At 34.4% G+C, this 8,773-nt stretch overlaps 1 pseudogene; it reads right to left on the minus strand.

The window, feature by feature from the left end:
- Positions 1 to 4,488: 4,488 nt before the first annotated feature.
- LOC101346607 (taste receptor type 2 member 19-like) lies at positions 4,489 to 7,391 on the minus strand (annotated as a pseudogene).
- Positions 7,392 to 8,773: the final 1,382 nt, after the last annotated feature.

The raw sequence follows: 8,773 nt of genomic DNA on the forward strand, positions 1-8,773 counted from the left end.
TGAAAGGACATAAGGAACCAGGGATGGAAAGGAGTAGTTTGCTGTCCCAGTATGGGGACAGCAATTAGTCACATAACAATGTATGTATAAATTTTCGTATGGGAGAAAGAAAAGAACGTGTGTTTGCCATTGCTGTCTAGACTTCCATATACATGAATATTCAGTTTTAGTTACCTCTATATAATTCATTTTAACTACTTAATTTTTAATATTAATGGAAGTTAAAATCATCCTCTATTCTTGGATTTTATTCAGTTCCAGTTTTTATAGTAGGATTGTTTTTAGCAGGGGTCAGTCTGGAGCCTCACTGACAGAATGGAAAACCCAGATTTTCTACTTCGTATGTCTCTGGTCTTGGGCTCTGTTTTAAAACTACTCTTGGCCTCAGTATGATCATCACTAAAATGCAGATAATAATAAATATCCTCTTCAGGTGACCTTTGTGAGGAGTTAAAATGTTATTTGCATAAAATTATCTTCACTTTACATGTCTGGTAAACGTCAGGCACAGTGGATTGTTAGTTATTCATTTTGATCCTGTGTTATTTGACACTTAAAAGTTAACATGTGAGTGTGAAAAATGTTGAAATGGCTAATGTTTTGTTTTATCTATTTTTACCACAGTGAAAAAACAAAAGTAAACATCTGAGAACTTTCCTTTATGGGTCTAATGTAGCAGGTTGAAGAAGACCAGGTTTCCTACTCCAACAACAAGGAAAAAGAATAAATTGCAAAAATTATATTTTCTATTCATCAGAGAGCTTTAGAAGCAAGGAGGATCAGCTGAACTAAAATCCTGAAAGAGGACAGCCTTACTAGGTAAGAAGATGTACCCACTTAATGTATACATTCAATGTACCCACTTTCAAATCCCAGCAGGATTTTTTGCAGAAATTAAAAAACCATTCCTAAAGTTTATATGGAAATGCAAAGTGCCCAGTGTCACCAGAAGAATTTTTTTATAAAGGATCAAGTTGGAGGAGTACAGTTCCTGATTTCAAAACTTTCTACAAAGCTGCATTAATCAAGATGGTTGGGTATTGGCATAAAGATGGACATACTGATCAATGAAACAGAATTGAGAGTTCCAGAAATTAACACTTGTATTCACAATTAATTGATTTCAACAAAGGTACTGAGGCACGTCAACAGGAAAATGCTAGATTTTTTTTTTAACAAATGATGCTGAGACAATTGGATATCCACATGCATAGAGGTTACTTTAGACTCTTTATTTCATGCCATACACAAAAATCAACTCAAAATTGATCATAGACCTACATGAAAGAGCTAAAACTAGAAAATTTTTATTGTAAAGCTACAATAATTAAGTCAATGTGATACTGCTGTATACTTATACAAATAGCTCAATGAAAAGAACAAAAGGTCTAGTGATAGACTCACATATGTATTGTCTGTTCATTTTCAGCAAAGGCACCAAAGTAATTCAGTGGGAAATAAAAACTTCTTCAATAAAGGATGTTGGGAAAATGAATAACAGTATGGGAAAAAATGAACTTTAAACACTTTCCTCACAACATACAAAAAAATTAATTTGAGGTGATCACAGAATTAAATATAAAAGATAAAACTATAAAGCTTCTAGGAAAAAATGGGTAATATTTTTGTGAGCTTGGGATAAACAAAGATTTTCTAGACAGGACACAAAAAAATGCTAACCATAAGAGTAAAAAGAATCTGAAGATTAAATGTAATTTCTCTCAAAATTCCAACGAATTTTTTTGCAGAAATGGAAAAACCAATCCACAAATTCATATGAAACTTCAAGAGGCCCCAATAGACAAAACAATTTGAAAAGGACGAACAAAACTAGAGGATTCACATTTCCCCTTTTCCAAGCTTACTACAAAGCTTCAGTAATCAAAATGGCATGGTACTGGCATAAGAATAGACATAAACTGATGGAATAGAGTTGAGAGTCCAAAAATAAACGTACACATCTGTGGCTAATTGATTTCCAACAAGAGTTCTGAGTTCTTTCCATATAAAAAGAACAATATCTTCAGCAAATGGTTGTGGGACAACGGGATTTCCACATGCGAAAGAATGCAGTGGACCCATACCTTACATCATATTCAAAAATTAACTCAAAATGGATCAACCACCTAAATAAAATGATATAACTCTTGGAAGAAAACATAGCAGTAAATTTAATGGCCTTGAATTCGGCACTGGATTCTTAGATATGACACCAAAAGCATGAGCAACAAAAGAAAAATAGATATATTGCACTTCATCAAACTTAAAAACTTTTCTTCATAAAAGAACTTTATCAACAAAGTGAAGAGACAACTTAGAGAATGGGAGAAAATATTTTAGAACCATATATATGATAAAGGCTTACTATCTAGAATGAATAAAGAACTCTTATAACTCAACAATAAAAAGATAGACAACCCAATAAAAAAGAATTTGAATAGACATTTCATCAAAGAAGACATAAAAACGGCCAATAAGCATATGACAAAAGGCTCACTAGTCATTAGGGAAATGCAAATAAAAACCACAATGAGTTACAACTTTACACCCACTGTTGTTATTATTGGGTGCCTTCACACCTACTAGATGTCTATTATTAGAAAAACATGAAATAACCAAGGTTGGCAAGATGTGGAGAAATTGGGACCCTCCTACATTGCTGGTGGGAGTGTAAAGTGGTGTAGCTGCTGTGGAAAACAATTTGGTGGCTCCTCACAAAATTAAAAGAAGAATCCTGATCAAAATGGAGAAAAGGCAGAATGGAATTTCAAATACTCATGGAATCCAGACTTTCTGAAGCCATGGAAGCTGGATGAACCCCCAAATCTATTGCCATGAGATAATCTTTAAACCTTAAACCAAAAATATCTTCGAAGTCTTCTTAAAACCAAACAATAGTTTAGTTTAGTAATAAAACGATAATGATAAGTGTCATCTAATTTTTACATTACACCTTGTTTCCATTTCACATACATGACATAGCTACGTCAGGCCTATAGGCTACAATTATGCAATAGTCACACTTTTGCTATGAGAAACGTTACCACTTAGATAAGCCTGTCACTTCCACATGAAACCAGAACAGGGAAATCGTGGAACCTGAAGGTTTGTGATGGGTTTTATTTTCATTGGTTTCCAGCCCTGATACATTTCATTGATTTATTAATTCATTAATCTATTCACTTATTTATTTATTTAAAAAAAAAACAAAAACATTGTGACTATTCTATGTCCTCCTTTCTATTAGGCCCTGGGGAGTTACATTGTACTAAGGGAGATAGATAAGGCACAAATCAGATGTGGAGACAATTTTTCTCAAAGTTAGATGTTTTTGTTAAAATTTCATAACAACAAGAATTAATATAGTCATGTGGAATTCAGTTGTTGAACAAGGTTATACATTTCTTTGTTATAACAGAACTTATTACCAATGATTATGTCAACATACTTTCTCTTGTTCCATCATTTTCCAAAAGATTATAATAAAAAGTTCTTTAAGAAATTCCCTATAATTTATAGACTTCATGAATACTATTTTAATGTATACACAAAGGTTCATTAAATTTTTGTGCCATAATTTCTTTACTATTTTTACATGGAGGATTTTGTTAAGATAGGGAAGACTTGAGTCTTCTTATATCAACTTTAAAAGGAATTTTAAAGATGGAAAATGGAGGAGATGGTTGGCAATTCTGGGACCCAGAGGAGGTTTAGGCAAAAACTTAAATATCTGACATCAAATCTCGATTTCAGAAAGTCTTTCTTAATCTAAATTCAAAGAGATGCCTTTGATAACTGCATATACAAACTTGTAATTGTATGAAAACAGGCCATGGTCATTTTTTCTCTTCTTCATTCTTACTGTAGAGTTTGATTTTTTCTAAACATTTTACCTAGTTGTATTAAATATAATATTCTTCACACTATTTATTGCCATGAATATACAAAATTTACCCTAAATATGATTGGCATTGTTGAATTTTATGGTCTACATCTTTTCCTAACAAAAGTTCTGTTTTCTCTCTATTAACCATGAAGTAAGAATTTATGATGGATTAACTATATTGCAAACACGATGTTCAATGTGTAATTTAGAATTGAATGTCCTTATTATCCATAAGGAGCCCTGGTGGTGTAGTGGTTCAAATCTACCAGCTGCTCCTTGGGTACCCTATGGGGCAGTTCTACTCTGTCCTATAGGGTTGTTATGAGTCAAAATCAACTTGATGGCAACAGGGTATCATCCAGAAGATTGGAAGTTCATGCAATGAAATCTAAACACACCATGGTACTTATGTGTGCTGCAAAATACAATGGAAAATAGCAATAGTTTCCTGAGATAGGTTGTCAATCCCTGATAATACATAAATATAGATCATGAATTTTTTAGTTGGAAGATGATAACATAGAATGTGAAACAGTGATTATGAACGAAACAGGATTTTGAAGATTAAATTGAGTGTAGAATGTGACTTCACAATTTCAAAAAGTTTTAAAAATCGTTTCTCTATTATATTGTTTACTTAAAAATTGATTAGCAGTATGTTATTTCTAATCATTCATATATTTTTCATATATATGTATGTATATATATGTTTTTATGGTAAGCTTTGGTAAAAGACATTTCTAAGAATACCTTTGAAAATTACTCAATTATGCAATTACACACTTTGGAAAAACCAGGAAGAAGTGTAAAATACCTTACAAAGACTCCATCAGTTTGTTTTCTGCAAGGAGACACATGATGCCCCTCACATCAGTCTATGAAGCTGAGGGTCTCCTTTCCTTCATCCAACGTCTCAGCTGACACAGAACCAACAGAAAGGCCTGTCATGGCTTCTGGTTTTAAAAAATCAAGATAAATGAGTGGCTTGAAGGATGGAGAATTCAATAGCCTGGCAAAGCATGATGATCTGTTTGACCTGCAGCTTATTAGAACCCCAAGCTGATGTAATTAGAGACAGGAAGTTAATGGCAAATAGCAAGAGGAAGAAGATGACAGTTTCCATGGCTTTTATGTGAGCCTTGGTGCTGGAGTCTTGGGATCTTTTGCCATTGAGATGCATCTTCTTGAGATGTTTCCACAGGAAAAAAGTTAACAGTAGAAAAGGGGCCAGGGACACAGTAAAAGGTATGAAGATTGCTAGCATGAATATAGTCAGGTTTGAAAGGCTCATGATGTCACTCAATTCAGTCTTCAAAGTCCTGTTTCTTTCATGATCATTCTTTCATATTCTGTCATCTCTGATTACCACTGCAAGTTGAAAACCCAAAAATATCAAATATTCAGAAATATTACCAGAGTTATTCTTCCAACTCTCCACCTTATGTGAAGAAAAATAAGGTTAGAGAATTTGGCTATTTTTGAGCAAATAAAATATGCTGAGGCAAGCAGCAAGCCAATGCTAAAATGATTGGTTACTGTCCAGGCAATATTAATAACTCCTACTTCTAACCTATATAAAACTGGATTAAACACCTCTGGATACCAATTTATTAATATTATCCAGAGCAAACTAATTCTGAATACTGCTAGAGCAGTGAGAATTTTATCAGCTGAAGAGATCTTTTGTCTCTTGACAAAGTCAATGCAGTTCACCAGTGCTATGAAACCATTAGCAAAATTCCCAAGAATAAATTCTGCTATTACTATGGTGAAAAGGATAATCAGTACTAAACTTATCATGTCTGGGGGAAGAAAAGAAAGCCAAATTAGTATTGCTGTTCATGATTCCTTAGTATCCTGTTGTAAAAGTTCTATGTGCACCTGATATCTAATGTGCAGTAAAGTTTTTGCTTTCTTCTAAATTCTGTAACCAATGTCAAGCAGGAAAGCACCAAATTATGCTAATGGATGGATTCGACGCTGTCTTCACGAGAAGCGTTGTTATTCTCAAAGCAGATCAAATTTCAGTATAGGCTAAAATATTTCATACTGATGTTGAAATGAAAGCTGAATTCGCATTTGCTAGCATGCAAATAAGGACATACTCCCTTTCATTGCTTTGCAACTTTTTCTTTGGGTATCCTCTCCATAATTTATGTTATCAGCTTTAGTTGTTAGTAAAATTTCAAAATCCAGTACAAAGAACATGTAGTGAATATCTAAATTCATAGATGAAGCTTGGTCATAACTAAGATCATCACCACTATAGATTTACTTTTTTTAAATGTCAGATTTATGTAAAAAAAAACTTAAGAGGACAGATCTATAGGTTATCCAAGTTTTCCTAGAAAATAATCCAAGTGTTCCTTGGGAAACACTAGGAAGGCCAATACTCTCTAAAAGCTGATTACTGAAAACTAATACTTATGTATAACTTTACCGTTTACAAGCTTGTAAACACACACACACATCTCAAGGATGGAAGGAATTATTGTCCTAAAATTTCCAAAATGGAAAATGAACCTCAGGGAAGTCATCTGAGTAATGTCCCTTCTTTTCCCATTCAGGCTTTTCAGCCCATTATCAATATTTATCAAATGGATCTCTCATGTATATGTCTTAGTAAACTTTCTCTCTTGAGTCATTTTAATATTTAAATATGAATTATTAAAATAAGATATTCAGCAATTTTGTAAATATCCCTTGTGCACTTCAAAAAAACAGGTGTTTGACATTCCAGTCCAGACTTCTCTATATATGAACATTCAGTGTTAGTTGTTTTGATTTACTTGATTATGACTACTTAATTTCTAATACTAATAAATGTGAAAATCAACCTCTACTCTTGGATTTTGTTCAGTTACGATTTTTTATAGTAGGATTGTTTTTAGCAGAGTATCTGGAGCCAGACAGCCAGGATGGAAACCCCAGATTCTCTGCTTCATGTATCTCTTATCTTGGGCTCTATTTTAAAACTGCTGTTGGTCTTAGTATGATCATCAGTAAAATGCACATGATAATAATATCGTCTTCGGGTGGTCTTTATGAGGAATTAATATATTATATGTCTATAGTGCTTCAATTTTACATGCTGACAAATGGCAGGCACTGAGGATTGTTAGTTATTCCTTTTGATTCTGTGTTATTTGACATTTAAAGTTAATATATGAGCTTTAAAAATGTTGAAACAGCTAATATTTTGTTACATATATTTTACCACAATTAAAAAAAAAAGAGCTAACATGTGTTGGGGTATAATGTAGCAGGTTGAAAAAGACCAGATTTCCTACTGCAACAACTAGAAAGAAAAAATAAAAAGTTGGAAAAATTATATTTTAAATTCATTAGAGAGCTGAGCTGTGGAAACAAGGAGGATCGGCTGAACTAAAATCCTGAAAGAGGAGAGGCCTTCTAGATGAGGAGAATAATCTACACATTCAACGTGTTGTTGTCCATTGAGTTGGCCCCAATTCATGGCGACTTTCTGTATAACGTAACAAAACATTGCCAGCTCCTGTGACATCTTCAAGATCATTGGTGTGATGTTTAAGGTTGGGTGTCAACTTGGCTGAGCCACGATTCTCAGTGGTTTGGCAGTCGTATGATGTTGTGATCACTCCATAATGAGATTTGATATAATGTGATCAACTCCATGATGGGATCTGCTGTGAGTACCCAATCAGTTGAAAGGGAGTTTCCTTAGGGGTGTGGCCTGTATCAAATATAAGTGGACATTCTGGCAAAGCTCGTGGGCTTTTGCTCACTCTGGATCCTGCAGCTGGGTCCTGTTTTACTGACCTCCACTTCTTGGAACTTGAGCTAGCAGTTTACCTGTGGTCTTGCCGGCCGATATTGGGATTCGTAGATCTTTGCAGCCTGTGAGCAAGAGCCCCGCTATCTGACCTGCCAATCTTGGGTTCACCAACCCCTACAGCTATGTGAATCAGGAGAAGCCTCTATCTTGATCCATGGGTTTGGGATGTTCCAGCCATTTCCTTGATATAAATCTCTCTCTGTATATATATTTATACACTTTACTGGTTTTGCTTCTCCAGAGAACCCAGCCTAAGACAACTGGTATGTTTGAGCCCATTGTTGCAGTTATTGTGTCAATCCATCTCACTGAGGGTTTCCCTCATCTTCACTGACCCTCTACTTCACCAAACGAGATGTCCTCCTCTAGTGACTGGTCTTTTCTGGTGATGTGCCTAAAGGAAGCAATACAAACATTAAGAATTACACTGCTTATTACTGGGCTGCTAATAAGGAAAAAGAGCAAGGACTCCAGAAAAATAGCAATAACTACCTGTTAATTCTCCATTTAAACCAAAGAAAAAGAGGTTGGAAAAAAGTTGCTTTCTTCAACAAATGATGCTGAGGCAAGTGTCAAACCAGACACTTAAGTGGTTGATCACTTTCCGAAGCAGAATATTAATTTTTCCAATTTGACTAATGCTATGTGGATCTGAAGACAGCACAAACAGAAATGAATAAATTAGTATTATGATCAAGGAACATATTCTGGATATGCACGAGCTGATGAGGATGAGGTTAATGAAGTTGATTTAACTGTTTCTTACCCAGCTGATGCAGTTCATTATTCTAATCAATCCATTTCCCCAGATACTTATTATGAATTCCGTAGTTAAGAAAACCAAAAAGATGTTGTCCTTTGAGCTTGACATTTCTTCTGAGTAAAAAATTATCATCTCAGCAGGTAGAGTCATCATGGTGCCCTAGGCAGATACATCATGCTATTCCTCTGCAACAAAGACCCAAAAAACTAGCTAAAACAGACACAAACGTCAGTCCTGGAACCTTAACCATCAAATGAAGGGATAAAGAACTCTATCAAACACTGAATGGAAGAAGAAACTGAAAAACAAC

Source organism: Trichechus manatus, unplaced genomic scaffold, assembly GCF_000243295.1.
Source record: "Trichechus manatus latirostris isolate Lorelei unplaced genomic scaffold, TriManLat1.0 scaffold00184, whole genome shotgun sequence".
Lineage (NCBI taxonomy): Eukaryota > Metazoa > Chordata > Mammalia > Sirenia > Trichechidae > Trichechus > Trichechus manatus.